Below are 17,042 nucleotides of genomic sequence, written 5' to 3'. Positions count from 1 at the left end.
GAATTATTCCTGAAGAGTGAATTTTGGTGGTAAATGAGCAGTACTACATTAACAACTCTCACATTTATTTTTAATAGAATCTGTGCTGCGCGGATGAATACAATTCTTTGTTTTATAGAGCATAAAAACCTTACCAGAAATAAGCCAAAGATGTTTCTTTCTGCTGCTATTTATCTTAAGAATTAAAAGGCCTGTGATTTAGAGTTTAACAATCTTTATCGAACACTCTGGAAAATGCGGTGCTAGGCTTGTGTACCCCTTGAGTATACTGTAACTTTAGTCCTTGAAATGTAACCTTCCCAACTTACGAAAGCTGCAATATATATTTCAAAAGCAGGATATGAGGAATTTTTGTGAACCACATTGTAGAAGTTTAAAAAGAGGCTTGAATCCAAAAATATAAAACCTCTTCATCAAATATACAGAATTTAAAACTGTTAAAAAATTCTGCTGCATCCGTTTAATGGCATTCTGGGGATCCAATCAAGTGAGAGGATGATAATTCCGATTAGCTTGTCCTTTGGGAAACTGAGATTAAATCTACTCACATCTTCAAATTTCAAACCGAACTAAAAATCCAAGTTTCTGTAAATAATTTAGACCTGGACCTGTCTTATGTGTATCCCACTTTCCCAGAGCTTTATTAAATATAGTAAAATGTCATTGTTGCAGACATTACTAATTAGGCTGTTCAACAAATGTATTGAGAGTATACCATGTGCTAGACTATCCTTGACAAACAAATGAATTCGTCATACTACACTCAGAGACACACAGTCCAGTGCAGGAGACAGATATGTAAACAAGGACAATCCAGAGTTCAGAGTTTCCTAAAAGAGGGATGAATAGGATGGAATGGGAACACAGAAAAAGGAATTGCTAGCTCTGCCGTTTGCACTAATAAAATACAAGCAAATTCAGAAATTCTTAAAATGTAAAGGAGTTATCTCATGGCTTATGAAAATAAGCTTTTAAAAGATTTTTCATACACATAAATTAGTAAAGTGTAATTTAAATACAAGTAGAGTCTAATACTTCTTAGGCTTCCTTTTACTGTAGTAATTATAAATGATGCTTAATTATTCACAAGAGCAGGAACTTTACTAGGAGGACTCATTCCACAAACACTTGATTCTTCCAACAATTTCTTTTAAATTTACTATTTCAGTCTATGGTGTGTCCACAAATTATTTACCTCTCTATATGCTCTAGTAATACATTTTCATTGAAGTTTACTTAAAAGAATAGATTCCCTATAGCAAAACCTTTATTAGCTTTCTTGTTCCAATTAAGTATACAAAATCACAAATTGAACATGTATATCCTAAATATACTTAATCCATCAAATAGAACACTTGCAACATTTTAATGAATAGAACAGGCAAATACAAAATACTGATTTCAAATAGTTCCAAAGATCCTTGATTTCAGGATTTTCACCTATTCAGGCTTAATAATCTGAACTAATTGCAAGTTAGTGAGTTTTCACCACACCATATGCTGGTGAACAATCTTGTCACCAACAAGATTCTGGAACTCCAGTAGCATTGTCGCAGCCACCACTTACTCAGATGTTGTAGAGAGACTTCAAAATGTCATGCAAGTATTTATTTAATTTATTTATTTACTTATTTAAACTTTAACGGAAGGCAGCACAAAGGAATTTATCTTATAAACACATGTGGTGCTTGCTATTATGTGCCCAATCTGTGTTCTAAGCATTTTAAAAATATTAACTAATTTAATCATCATACAATGCTATGTAATGGGTACTATTATTCTACCAGTTTTACAGAAGGTGAAACAGAGAGTGAGGCAATGAATGTCCTTCCCAATCCTTAATATATGATTAGGAGCACTAGGTGGGTTAACTAATACTCTGGGGCAGACAAAGGCTTGTGTCTCTCAAAGCCAGAAATTATTACAAATGTTTTTTCTGCCCCTTACCTAATCAAGAGCAACTGTTCTAGAAACTGAAGAATGAATTAAAGAGTGCTTTCCTCTCCATATCATACCAAGTTAGACAAAAGCTAATTGTCCACCTATTTGGCTTCCCTTTGCTCTTCTGGCAGTATTAAGCTATAAAGAAGTAACCACTGTGAACTGACAAGAATTAAAAGAGGCAACGCTTATGTTAACTACAAGAACAGAGTTGAAGGAGGAAATGAATTTAGAAACGACTGTGTTGACTCTTGAGGAAAGCCCAGTGAACAAGTATCTGCCTTCCAAGGAGTAGCCCTATTTCTCCTTTAAAAATGTTTTTAAAAACACAACAGAGTATCTTTTCTGCTCAAGAAATCAAATATCTGATTGTTAACTAATGACCTCTTGTTTCCCCATCTGTGACAATCTTGTTTTAATAGGTTACAGAGAACAGAAAAATCACAAGTATAGCATAGGCATTCCACCAAGATAAACAGGAAGACGATCTTTGAGTTCTGGGAAAAGAACTCAAAAATCTGAGCCATTTTCTAACTATAGTATTAGGACACACACAAGTAGGTGTCATTGGAAAACAGCACCTGCTTGCCTCTGTACTGGGGGTTCTGCCAGATGCACACGTGAGCTATGTGCTTCTCCTTGTACATAGAGACAGCTGTACCTTCCACCAAAGTTGTTCCCTTATGAAAACAAAATAATTAAATAGATTTTCTATATATTGGGGAGATTTATCAGTCATCAAACTTTATCAGTTTATGATTTAAAAATTACCACCAATCCTGTTAAGATTGATCATCTCAGAAATATAACAAACATGTATAATCATCTCTCATTATAGTGAATTTTTTAAATGAATGCTCAAAAACCTGGGATACTAAATAATGTGTTGATCTAATTTTTTTTCCTAACAAACATTACCTTAATGTTGAACCAACTTTTGGGATAGTCACAATCAGTAACTTATACCAACCAACCCAGGTTGGAGAAAGCTAGATAATTTTTCCTAAAACATTTTCTTATGGGAAAAGTTAAACATATGCAAAAAGAGAGGTAATCGTATAATCAGCCTCAGCCCTAGTAAGTTCAACAGTTTTCAGCTTCAACAATTATCAACATTTGTTGACAGACAGTTCTTCCCTACCCTCCTCCCTACTATGTCCCCCACTTTTTTTGCTAAAGTATTATAAAGCATATCCCAACTTCAATATGCACAACTGATAAGAACTTTCAAAAATCGTATCCACCATGCCATTATCACACAAAATTAAGAAAAATCTCAATACTATCCATCACCCCCAAGTATTAAATTTTTTTCGATTATATCAAAGATTCTGTTTACAGTTGCTTTATTCAAGATCCTAACAAGTCCATACATTGTACTTAGTTGTTTCTTCCCCCACCCCACCCCACCTAATACCATCACAAATTGTCATATTTCTTAAGTCCCTTTTACTCAATTTTACCAGCACCTCACCCTTCATACCATAGGTTTACTGTAGAAACCAGGCCATTTGTACTACCGAATGTCCCATATTCTAGATTTAGCTGATTACTTCCTTGTGATATTACTCCTATTTCTGCAAATAGGTAGTCAGATCTAGGATTTTTATTAGATTGAGGTTCTATATTTTAGGTAAGCATACTTCGTGGTAGTTGCTGTGTACTTCCTCTTACATCACATCATGAGGCACATATGGCTGATAGTTCCGTTTTATGGTGAAATATTCCTCATGGGTTGAGATGGTGTCAACCTGATTCCTACATTACATTTTTCATCAACCATCACCTGATTATTTTAGCATCCATTAATTGTGACTCAATCCAGTATTTCATTAGAGGTTGCAAAATAATGAATTTCTAATTCTAACATTCCTCCTAGATTTATTAGCTGGAATTCTACCATAACATTTTTCATTAACTCTTTGGTTATCCTGAAATATAGTTTGAAGATGAAAGATAGGGTCCACATTTGTTTCTTTTCATTTATCCATTTTCAAAATAATGAGTTAGTGCCCTAGCAACTTCTAATGATCTTTTTCAAAAAATTATCGTAAATAGATGTATTTTTCACATAATTGAAGTGCATTAATTATTCTTTTTGATGCTCAAATTGTCCCACTTTTGGCCAGTGAGAAATTATTTGAGTTGGTTCCTATGTATTGTAGATGTGGTCACATTAATCTTTGATAGTTTTCTTGCTTTCTGGCACAAAATGGCCCAAACTTATTTTGTACATTTCCTGCCCCTGACATGGAATCAGTCATTCCTCCAAAGAGCCTCAGTTCCTTTAAGTAGGAAATGGCAGTCAGAAACCATAATCAGGAGTACTCATTGCCACTGGGCATTACTTCTAAGTCTTTCTAATAGAGCTGGGAAATCGATAATTTTTTCAAGAGAAAAAAATCTTGAATTCATACTGATACTTCCAATTCAAATTTAAGATTACAGAGTTTCAACTTAGTTTCTTTGATTTTATATTTGTAATTTTTTTTCTTAGGTTGAGAAGCATTTATCCAAAATGCTTGGAACCAGACGTGTTTCAGATATTTTCAGATTTTGGAATATTTGCACATACATAAAGCAATATCTTGGGGATGCGACCCAAATCTAAACACAGAATTCATTTATGTTTCATATACACCTTACACACAAAACCTGAAGGTAATTTTATTCAATATTTTCAATAATTTTGCACATGAAGCCGTTTTGCCTGTGTTTTTATTACAACCCATCACATGAGGTTAGAGGTAGAATCTTCCACTTGAGATGTCACGTTGACCTCAAAAAGATCCAGATTTTGGAGCATTTTGGATTTTGAATTTCCGGATTAGGGATGCTCAACCTGTACTGAACATTTTGTTTCCTAATGACATTTACATAATTACTTATCTGCTATATTCTAAAAAATAATTACAATAGTTTCACGATACAATACCAATGTTACTACTACCAACAAGACTAATTACTGAATGCAGTTTAATATTTTATTGCATTCTTTTTGTCTACATAATATATCCAATTAAGAATGGATGGTCAAAATATTGTGTTTTAAAGTCATCTAATTCTTTTCCCTGTGTATTAGTCCATTTTCACTGTGCAATAAAGAAACTACCCACTTTAGGAGGCCGAGGCAGGCAGATCACCTGAGGTCAGGAGTTCAAGACCAGCTTGACCAACATAGTGAAACCCCATCTCTACTAAAAATACAAAAATTAGCTGGGCGTGGTGGTGGGTGCCTGTAATCCCAACTACTCGGGAGGCTGAGGCAGGAGAATTGCTTGAACCCAGGAGGCGGAGGTTGCAGTAAGCCAAGATCATGCCACTGCACTCCAGCCTGGGTGACAGAGCAAGATTCCATCTCAAAAATAAATAAATAAATAAAAATTAAAAAGACAGAAACTACGTGAGACTGGGCAACTTATAAACAAAAGAGGTTTAACTGACTCACAGTTCCATATGGTTAGGGAGGCCTCAGGGAACTTACAATCATGGTGGAAGGCAAAGGGGAAGCAAGGCACATCTTACATGGCGGATGGAGGTGGGAGGAACTGCCAAACAGTTTTAAACCATCAGATCTCATGAGAACTCGCTATCACTAGAACTGCATGGGGGAAACTGCCCCCATGGTCCAGTCACCTCCCACCAGGCCCTTGACACATGGGGATTACAATTCAAGATGAGATTTGGATAGGGACACAGAGGCACACCACATCATTCCACCCCTGGCCTCTCTCAAATCTCGTGTCTTTTTCACGTTTCAAAACCAATCATGCCTTCCCAACAGTCCCCCAAAGTCTTAACTCATCCCAGCATTAACTCAAAAGTGGGAGTACAAAGTCTGAGACAGCAAGTCCCTTCTGCCTATGAGCCTGTAAAATCAAAAGCAAGTAGTTACTTCCAAGATATAATGGGGGTACAGGCATTGGGTAAATGTTCCTGTTCCAAATGGTAGAAATTGGCCAAAACAAAGGGGCTCCACAGGCACCATGCAAGTCCAAAACCCAGCAGGGCACTCGTTAAATCTTAAAGCTGCAAAATAATCTCCTTTGACTCCATGTCTCACATCCAGGGCACAGTGATGCAAGGGGTTGGCTCCCAAGTCCTTGGGCAATTCTGCCCCTGTGGTTCCACAGGGTACAGCCCCTAGAACTGCTTTCTCAGGCTGGCATTGAGTGCCTGCAGCTTCTCCATGGATCTGGAGGATAGTGACTCTTTTTTTTTGAGATCTGGAGGATAGTGACTCTTTTTTTTTGAGATGGAGTCTCGCTCTATCGCCCAGGCAATGACGTGATCTCGGCTCACTGCAACCTTTACCTCCCAGGTTCAAACAATTCTCCCTGCCTCAGCGTCTAGAGTAGCTGGGATTACAGGGGCCCACCACCATGCCCAGCAAATTTTTCTATTTTTAGTAGAGCTGTGGTTTTGCCATGTTGGCCAGGCTGGTCTGAAATTCCTGACCTCAGGTGATCTGCCCGCCTCAGCCTCCTGAAGTGCTGGGAATACAGGCATGAGCCACTGCAGCAGGCCAGTCCTCTTACAGCTCCAATAGGCAGTGCCCCAGCGGGAACTCTGTGGGAACTACAACCTCACATTTCCACTCCGTGTTGTCCTAGTAGAAGTTCTCCATGAGGGCTCTGCGCCTGCAGCAGACTTCTGCTAGATATCCATGCATTTCCATACATTCTCTGAAACCTAGGTAGAGGCTTCCAAAGCTCAGCGCTTGTCTTCTGCATATGCACAAGCCCAGCACCATGTGGAAGCCACCAAGGCTTGGGGCTTGCACCTTCTGAAGCAATGGCCCAAGCTGTACCTTGTCCCCTTTTAGCCACAGCTGGAGCTGGAGCAGCTGGGATGCCGGGCACCATGTCCTAAGGCTGCACAGAGAAGCAGGGCCCTGGACCCCACCCAGGAAACCATTTTTCCCTCCTAGGTCTCCAGGCCTGTAATGGGAGGGACTGCCTTGAAGGTCTCTAAAATGCTCTGGAGACATTTTCCCCATTGTCTTGGCTATTAACATTTGGCTTCTCTTATGCAAATTTCTGCATCTGAAGGCTTGAATTTCTCCCCAGAAAATGAGTTTCTTGTCTAAGGCATGGTCATGTTGCAAGTTTTCCAAACTTTTATGATCTACTTCCCTTTTAAACATAAGTTCCAATTTCAGATAATCTTTTTGTGAATGCAGATGACTGCATGCTTTCAGAAAAAGCCAGTTCATATCTTGAACACCTTGCTGCTTAGACATTTCTTCCACCAGATACCCTAAATCATCTCTCTCAAGTTCAAAGTTCCACAGATCCTCTTGGGCAGGGGCAAATGCCACCAGTCTCTTTGCTAAAGCCTAGCAAGAGTGACCTTTGCTCCACCTCCCCATAAATTCCTCATCAATAACTTCTACATAAGTATTTAATGGTTATCAAAGGAGGCAAGTTATGGTTTCTGTATTTAGTCATGAATAGACTATTTTTAAGCTTTTGTCACCGGTAGTGGGTCGTGACTGCAAGTTGTCCAGGTTCTCGGCGTTTTGAACAAAGAATTGGACAAAATGCCCAGCAAAGCAAAGAATGAAGCAACAAAAGAATGAAAGCAGGGGTTTATTGAAAACAAAAGTACACTCCACACTGTGGGAGAGGACCCAAGCAGCAGCTTGAGGGCCCCGATACAGAATCTTCTTGGGTTCAAATGCCCCCTAGAAGTTTCGCATTGGTTACTTCATGGTCACCTCATGTAAATGAAGTGGTGGCCAGCAATCAGTCTGATTGGTCGCAGAAAGCAGCCAACCAGTGGCTGAAGTGAAGTAACAAAGGTCACACTCCTGTGCAAACATCTGATTGGTTGCAATCAGAGGTTAGGGTGAAGTTACAAAGTTGCCAGTGAAGACTCTACCTGCAATCAGTCTGATTTGTTACAGGCAGCCAATTTCCCATCTGCCAGGCAGAAAAGGTCCTTTTGTTATTTAGGCGCGGAAAGTTTTGTGTTTCCTTTCAATTTAGTTCTAGAAAGTCGTTGTGAAACCACCTTAGATTTTTTGCCTCCAGGTACTCTTCTCCTGCCTCACTTTTATTTTGAAAGAATCACGAAGTTCCAGAAAATTTGCGAGAATAATAAAGAGAACTTCTCTATATCCCTTAAGTTTATTAATTTAAACCTGTTTTATCATTCCCTCTACATATATATATCTTATCTATATCCATATTATTGTTTTTTTTCTGAACCATTTCAGAGTAGGTTGCATGCATCATGCCCCTTTATGCCCTAATATTTAAGTATCTATTTGCAAGGATAGACAAGCAAGTAAAAATAATTTTTAAAAACCACTTAGAGGCCGGGCGTGGTGTCTCACGCCTGTAATCCCAGCACTTTGGCAGGCCAAGGCGGGTGGATCACGAGGTCAGGAGATGGAGACCATGGTGAAACCCCATCTGTACTAAAAATACAAAAAAATTAGCTAGGCACGGTGGCGGGTGCTTGTAGTCCCAGCTACTCAGGAGGCTTAGGCAGGAGAATGATGTGAACCTAGGAGGCGGAGCTTGCAGTGAGCCGAGATTGCACCACTGCACTCCAGCCTGGGCAACAGAGCAAGGCTCCGTCTCAAAAAACCAAAAAACAAACAAACAAAAAACCACTTAGAATCATACATTCAAAAACAATACTTACCTGATGAAAGTCTCCTCCCAGGCCGGGCACGATGGCTTACACCTGTAATCCCAGCAATTTGGGAGGCCAAGGCGGGAAGATCACTTGAAGTCAGGAGTTTGAGACCAGCCTGGCCAACATGGTGAAACCCTATCTCCACTAAAAGTACAAAAATTAGCCTGGTGGTGATGCATCCCTGTAATCCCAGCTACTTGGGAGGCTGAGGTAGGAGGATCACTTGAAACTGGGAGGCGGAGGTTGCAGGGAGCCTAGATGGCACCATTGCACTCCAGCCTGGGTGACATAAGGAGACTCCGTCTCAAAAAAAAAAAAAAAAGAAAAAAGAAAAAAAATGGATCAGGCAGAATGTGATGGAAATGGAAAACAGGCATCCACACAGAATACAATATACATATAATTGAAGTCTCTGAAGAAGATAAATGAAACAATGGAAAAAATCCACAGCAACATGCAAAGCTTTTTAAAGCTTTAAAAAAAGATATAACTCCCTACCAGAATAAATCCAGCCCTCTTTAAGGAAAGACAACAAAATCTGGCACTCAACAAAAAAAATTGACAATTTTCAACATCCAATTAAATATTACTAAACATGCACAGAGGCAGAAAAATGTGATCCATAAGCAAAGAAAAATTGGTTCACTTGCAACAGACCAGAAAGTATGGAATTAGTAGATAAATCCTCTAAAATATCTTTTTTTTTGAGATGGAGTCTTGCTCTGTCACCCAAGGTGGAGTGCAGTGGCACGATCTCGGCTCACCGCAACCTCTGTCTCCGGGTTCAAGTGATTCTCCTGCCTCAGCCTCTCCAGTAGCTGGGATTACAGGCGTCTGCCACCACACCCAGCTAATTTTTTTGTATGTTTAGTAGAGACGGGGTTTCACCGTGTTCGCCAGGCCGGTCTTGAACTCCTGACCTCAAGTGATTGCCTGCCTTGGCCTCCCAAAGTGTTGGGATTACAGGTGTGAGCCACTGTGCCTGGCCTAAAATACCTTTTATGAATATGCTCAAGGACGTAAAGGAAAAGGTAGGTACAATGAGTTGAGAAATGTAAGATATAAAAAGAAAAAGCCAAATGGAAATTTCAGAGCTGAAAAAGACAGTATCTGAAATGAAACATTTCACTGCATAGAATTATTAGCACGTTAAACATTATAAAAGTAAAGATCATGAACCTGAATATATAGCAATAGAAATGCTTTTAGGGCCAGGCGCGGGAGCTCATACCTCTAATCCCAGCACTTTGAGGGGCCGAGGCAAGCAGATTGCTTGAGCCCAGGAGTTTGAGAACAGTCTAGGCAACACGGTGAATCCCCATCTCTACAAAAAGTACAAAAAATGCTGAGTATGGGCCGGACACAGTGGCTCATGCCTGTAACCCCAGCACTTTGGGAGGCTGAGGTGGGTGGATCCCCTGAGGTCAGGAGTTTGTGACCAGCCTTACCAACATAGAGAAACCTGGTCTCTACTAAAAACACAAAATTAGCCTGACGTGGTGGTACATGCCTGTAATCTCAGCTACTTGGGAGGCTGAGGCAGGAGAAACGCTTGAACCCGGGAGGCGGAGGTTGCAGTAAGCTGAGATCGTGCCATTGCACTCCAGCCTGGGCAACAAAAGTGAAGCTCTGTCTCAAAAAAATAATAATAATAAATAAAAAAGAAAAATGCCAAGCATGGTGGTGCACACCTGTAGTACCACCTACCTGGGGGGCTGAGATGGGAGGATTGTCTGAGTCCAGGAGGTCAAGGCTGTAGTGAGCTGTGATCATGCCACTGCACTCCAGCCTGGGAGACAGAGTGAGATTCTGTCTCAAAAAATAAATCAAATAAAAAATACTTTTTTAAAAAAGCTTTCAAGCGGAAGCATTCAAGAGGGAAAAAGACTGAAAAGAAAAAAAGTGACCTGTGGGACAGTACCAAGTTGTTTAATATATTTGTAATTGGAATTATCAGTATAAACTGATGATTTCCTAGCTACCGCTGTCAATTGAAAGGAACTGGAAATAATGACACCAGTTGCAATCAGCACACTTAGTTAATAAATTTTGGTTTCCCAGATATCTTTACCCACTAAAAGGATGCAGGGTCCTTGAAGAAATGACTAATCCCAGGTTTGGGGCACAGAAGAAATGACTAATTCCAGGCACAGATGAGCATGGAACATCTTAGAAAGTAATAAAATGTTCAAACAAAAAATTATGGCTCCCATTCCAGTCTATCCATGAATAGACACAGAAGTCAGCTCAAAGGGGCTCTCATCATCCAAGTCTGGGACAATTTGAGCATCACAATAAATAAGGATGGTAATAATATATAATGTATTAAATTCAATTAAATCCATGAGTCTATACTGATGATTAAATAAATAAAACAGCCAGGCGCGGTGGCTCACGCCGGTCATCCCAACACTTTGGGAGGCTCAGGCGAGCATATCACTTGAGGTCAGGAGTTCCAGACCAGCCTGGCCAACATGGTGAAACCATGTCTCTACTAAAAATACAAAAATTAGCCGGGTGTGGTGGCACGTGTCTGTAATCCCAGCTACTTGGGAGGGTGAAGCAGAAGAATAACTTGAACCCGGGAGGTGGAGGTTGCAGTGAGCCAATATGGCACCACTGCACTCCAGCCTGGGCAACGGAGCAAGACTCTGTCTCAGAAATAAATAAATTAATAAATTAAATAGTAAATAAAAGAAGGCCTTTACTCAAAATTCTAATTGTTAAGTTTGGAGTGAGTGGTGGGGCTGGGTAGATTCCATTCTGGTTTGGGCAAGAATTGTCAAGGAATGATACGTATACTTTGATGAGGTCTTAAAGTGCTTCTACTTAGTTGCACAGTGGAAAATAGTAACTATACAGTGCAGAAACAAGACAATATCTTGACTAGGTCATCAAAATTAATATTAATAACCAAGGGCCAATTTATATCATGTGTCTCCAAGTGTGATATCCTGAGAAGGATACCACTTATGTGGTATTTGGGCCAGAGAATGCATTACCTGCATTTGAATCTAATCATGAGGAAACATTAGACAAACATGAAGTGAAGAACATCCTATAAAACAACTGAAATATATTCTTCAAAAATGTCAATGTCATGAAAGACAAAGGCTGAGGAACTGTTCCACATTAAAGAAGAATAAAGAGACATACTGTCCAAAGTAATGTGCACATTCGAAGAAATCCATATTAAATACTAATGATATTTTTCATAGAAATAGGAAAAACAATTCTAAAAATCATATGAAACCAAAAAAGAGGCCAAACAGGCAAAGCAATCCTAAACAAACAGAAAAACGCTAGATAAATCACACTATTTTACTTAACGATATACTACAAAGTTATAGCAACCAAAACAGCATACTAGCATTAAAACAGACCCAGAGACTAATGAAACAGAATAGAGAACCCACAAATAAATCCACATATGTGCATTCAACTGATTCACAACAAAGGTGCCAATAACATTGGCTGGGGAAAGGACAGTCTGTCCAGTAAATGGTACTGGGAAAACTGGATATCTGTATGTAGAAGAATGAAGAAACTAGACTCCTGTCTCCCACCATATATAAAAATCAACTCAAAATGGATTAAAACTTAAATGTAATATCTGAAACTACGAAACTACTAGAAGAAAACAACGTGAAATGCTTCAGGACAACGGGCTGGGCAAAGATTTTATGGATAAGACCTCAAAAGCACAAATAGCAGCAAAAGCAAAAATGGACAAATGGGATCATAACAAACTTAAAAGCTTCAGCACGGCAAAGGATATACTCAATAGAGTACATAGACAACCTGCAGAATGGGAAAAAAGTATTTGTCATAGAATAGAAGAAATTATCCATCTGATAAAGGATTAATATCCAGAATACACAAGGAATTCAACTCAATAGCAAAGAAACCCAAATAATACTATTTTAAAATGGGTAAATGATCTGAATAGACATCTCTGAAAATATAGAAATGGCCAACAAGTATATGAGAACATACTCAACATCACTAATCATCAGGGAAATGCAAATCAAAATCACAATGATGTATCATCTCATTCCAGTTAGAATGGCTGGCTGGCTATCATCAAAAAAGACAAAACAAACAAACAAAACAGATTTTGGCAAGAATGTGAAGAAAGGGGAAACTCTTATACATTCCACCATTGGTTGGAGTGTAAATTAGTGCAACCACTATGGAAAACAGTATGGAGTTTCCTCAAAAATCTAAAAATAGAACTACCATATGATCCAGCAATCCCACTACTTAGTATATATTAAAAGCAAAGGAAATCAGTATGTTGAAGAGATAGCTGCACTCCCATGTTTATTGCAGCACTGTTCACAATAGCTAAGATACAGAATCACTGTGTCTGTCAATAGATGAATGGATAAAGAAAATATGTGTATATAAACGTATATACATCATGTACACAGTAGAATATTATTTAGCCATAAAAAAGGGCGAATCCTGTCATTCAAGGCAACATGGATGAGGCTGGAGGACATTATGTTAAGTGAAATAAGTCAGGCACAGAAAGATAAATGCTACATGCTATCACACATATGTGGAAGCTGAAAAAGTTGATGCCATGAATGTAGAGAGGAGGATAGTGATTACGAGAGGCTGAGAAGTGTAGCGGGGAGGTGGGTGGGAGAAGTTGGTTAATAGATACAAAATTATAGCTAGATAGGAGGAATAAGTTTGAGTGTTCTATACCACTGTAGGGTGACTATAGTTAACAGTATTATATAATAATTTATTGTATATTTAAAAATAGCTGGAAGAGAGGATTTTAAATGTTCCTAACAAAGGAATTACAAATGTTTAAGGTGATAAATTTGCTAATTACTCTGATTTGATCATTACACATTGTACACACAAATCAAAATATCACACTGGGCTGGGCGCGGTGGCTCACGCCTATAATTGTAGCATTTTGGGAGGCCGAGGCTGGCAGATCACTTGAGGTCAGGAGTTCAAGACCAGCATGGCCAACACAGTGAAATCCAGTCTCCACTAAAAATACAAAAAAAATTAGTGGGGTTGTGGTGGCCTGTAATCCCAGGTACTTGGGAGGTTGAGGCACAAGAATCGCTTGAACCCAGAAGGCAGAGATTGCAGTGAGCTGAGGTTGCCCCACTACACTCCAGGCTGGGCAACAGAGGGAGTCTCCATCTCAAAAAAGAAAAAAAAAATCACATTGTACCCCATAAATATGTATAATTATGTGTTAATTTTAAAATAATAAAAATAAATAATTTGTTTTTAAAAAAGACATGACAACTAAATGCAATATGTCATGCTGAACTGGATCCTATACTGAAGGGGAGGAAAATACAATTGGCCCTCTCTATTGGCAGGTTTCCCATTTGTGGATTAAACTAACTATGGATTGAAAATATTTTGGAAAAATAACAACAACAATACAATAATAAAAATAATAGAAAAATTTAAAAATCCAGTATAACAACTATTTACATAGCATTTACATTATAATAGGTATTATACACAACCTAGAAATTATTTAAAGTATACAGGAGGAGGTGCATAAATTATAGGCAAATACTATGCCATTTTATATAAGGAACTTGAGCATCCATGGATTTTGGTTTCTGCAGAGGTCCTGGAGCCAATCCCCTGTGGATACCAAGGGATGACTCTACTATAAAGACATAGAGACATTGGATGAAAATGGAATGCAGACTTCTGTTTTTGTTTTGAGACAGGGTCTCACTCTGTCACCCAGGCTAGAGTGCAGTGGTGTATTAATATCTCACTGCAATCTTGAACTCATGGGCTCAGGCGATCCTCTCTCCCCAGCCTCCTGAGTAGCTGGAACTACAGGCATACACCACCATCATGGCTATTTTTTGTATTTTTTTTGTAGATATGGGTTCTTGCTATGTTGCCCAAGCTGGTCTTGATCTCCTAGGCTCGAGCAAGCCTCCTGCTTTGGCCTCCCAAAGTGCTGGGATTAAAGGCATAAACCACCATGCCCAGCTGGAATAGGACTTCTGATTCGATAAAAGTATTGTAATTTCCTGATTTTAACAAGTGTACTATGGTTATATAAAAGAATATCCTTGCAAATAGACACTGAAGTATTAAAAGGTAAAGGGGCACAATGCATGAGATCTACTCTCAAATGGTTCGAAAAACAAACAATAATATGAATATAGATAAGACATAGATATGTAAAGAGAATGATAAAACAAGTTTAAATTAGTTAGATAAAGGATATAGAGAAATTATCTTTATTATTCTTGCACATTTTCTGGGACTTGGTAATTATTTCAAAATAAAAGGATAAAAAATAGTCTATTCATGACTAAATATTTGCCTCTTTTGGTGATCATTAAATGCTTCTGCAGATTGTTGGGTCTGGTGACCATCATCACCTAACCTTAGTTTTGTCTTGATATAGTAAGAAATCAAAATTCTTGGTGTTCAAGTTGGTGAATCTTGGAACAACTGATTTCTTTCTCCTAGAGTCTATTTCAAATCTTACGGTTTAAATTGACTGAGACACGAGCAAAGCAAAAAATAAATTTCCTGATGAATTTCAAATCAAACGCGACTAACTCCATTTGAATGCTAAGAAGCCATATGTCATTTGGCACAATATGGTTGTAAATAGCTGTAGACCATTCCCCTGTATGTTATTGTAAGTTGTTTCCAATTTTTTGCTCACCACAGGTTTTTCCTTTTCAGATTCCCCATATTAATTTGCCTTTCTCTATAACCAAGTGAAATGTCTTTTCTCTACATTTTTGAAATCAATTTATAAAATGCTTGTATATATTATAGAAGGCATAGCATCAAAGCATACAGATAAAGTCAAACCCACCACTCTTCTAGAGACTCTTCTCCTTACATTTGCTGGAGAAGAGTCTCGAGCATCACCATGACCATTTTATGTGAACATAATAGAAGGGTGTAGTTTGCGTGTTTGAATGCATGAATCTGCAACTTCCTTTGCCACCAGACCTTTGAATGACACTCTTCTTTCTTGCTGGCAGAATCATTTGGACTCCTCAGATCTTTCAATCCTTGCACAGCATCTATAACAACTTCTTTTCTCTTGGTCAGATTTTGCTAATGCATGGTCCTATGGTTTGAATAAATTTCTCCTCCAAAAGTGATATTGCAATTAACTTTAGAGGTGGGTCCCACTTAACGATCAGCAAAAACTCACTAAGACACATGACATTCCCAGAAGCCAAAAGAAGGTATCTTTTGCAGATAATGGCCTCTACATATATTTTTGAGCTCTTGACTCTTAAGTGAGTCAGTGTTATTATGTGAAGGGAGCTTTCACAATAGTAATGCCAAAATTAAAGTAAATATTATTAGTGCTAAATTTTAGGAATCACCAGCAATGATCTAGGAAAGATTAAGAAAATGATTAATCACATTAGCTGGGCACTTAGCTCATGCCTATAATCCTAGCATTTTGGGAGGCTGAGGCAGGAGGATTGCTTGAGCCCAAGAGTTCAAGACCAGCCCGATCAACACGGCAAGACCCCATAGCCAGGTGTGGTAGCACGCACTTGTGGTCCCAGCTACTTGGGAGGCTGAGGTGGGAGGATTACTTGAGTCCAGGAGTTTGAGTTGTCACTGTGACACTGCACTCCAGCCTGTGTAAAAGAGTAAGAACTTGTCTCTAAAAAAAAGTTAATAGAGTTAATAGCATTGGATGCTTTCTTCTTTGTGTTTCCTACAAAGTCCGTTCTTTTGCAGTAGCTGGAGCTCTGGATCTCTTCTCTTCTTGCAGTCATACTGTGCCTTAAAAAGCTTCAATGAAAATTAAATTCTTTTTTGTACTGAATGAATTCCAACCACTAGAGTTCAAAATAAAGATGCAAAAAAAGGAAGAGGCAAATTAATACCAATGATCTGAATGTATTTAACAATATAAAAATGATGAGAACTTCATTGCTATAGAGAAAAGACTTACTTCTTCAAGTGTTTAAAATGAAAATTTTAAAAAGGGTTTCCTTGGCCACTTATGTTGCATACATTTCAGAAAAATCAATTTTTTAAATTGGATTTTGAAAATTATTTTCTAACAAAAATATTTCAAAACTCTTTAGGAATATTTGTGTCATTGAGATCTGTATGACATTTCCCATACTCTCCGATAAGTTATGTTTCATGGATACTTCAAGCATTTCATAGGAAAGTGAAAATATAAAGTTTTCTCAAATGGATCTTAACCAACCCATGAGTAACAGTGTAACAGTGAAATGATTCCTTTTTAGAAATATTTTATTAAAATAATCTGAATAAAAATTAAATTATATATAAATGTAATGTTGTTTTACATTAAGTGCTTTTTTACATTAAGTAAATTTTAAACAGAAAGACAAAGACCAACTTCATCAAACAAAATTGTTTTCTGGCATGCTAAGCATCCTTATGTTTAACTTATATATAGAAGCAAATAAAATAGC

The sequence above is a fragment of the Macaca mulatta genome, chromosome 1, assembly GCF_049350105.2.
Source record: "Macaca mulatta isolate MMU2019108-1 chromosome 1, T2T-MMU8v2.0, whole genome shotgun sequence".
Classification (NCBI taxonomy): Eukaryota; Metazoa; Chordata; class Mammalia; order Primates; family Cercopithecidae; genus Macaca; species Macaca mulatta.
Note: the sequence above shows the minus strand (reverse complement) of the source record.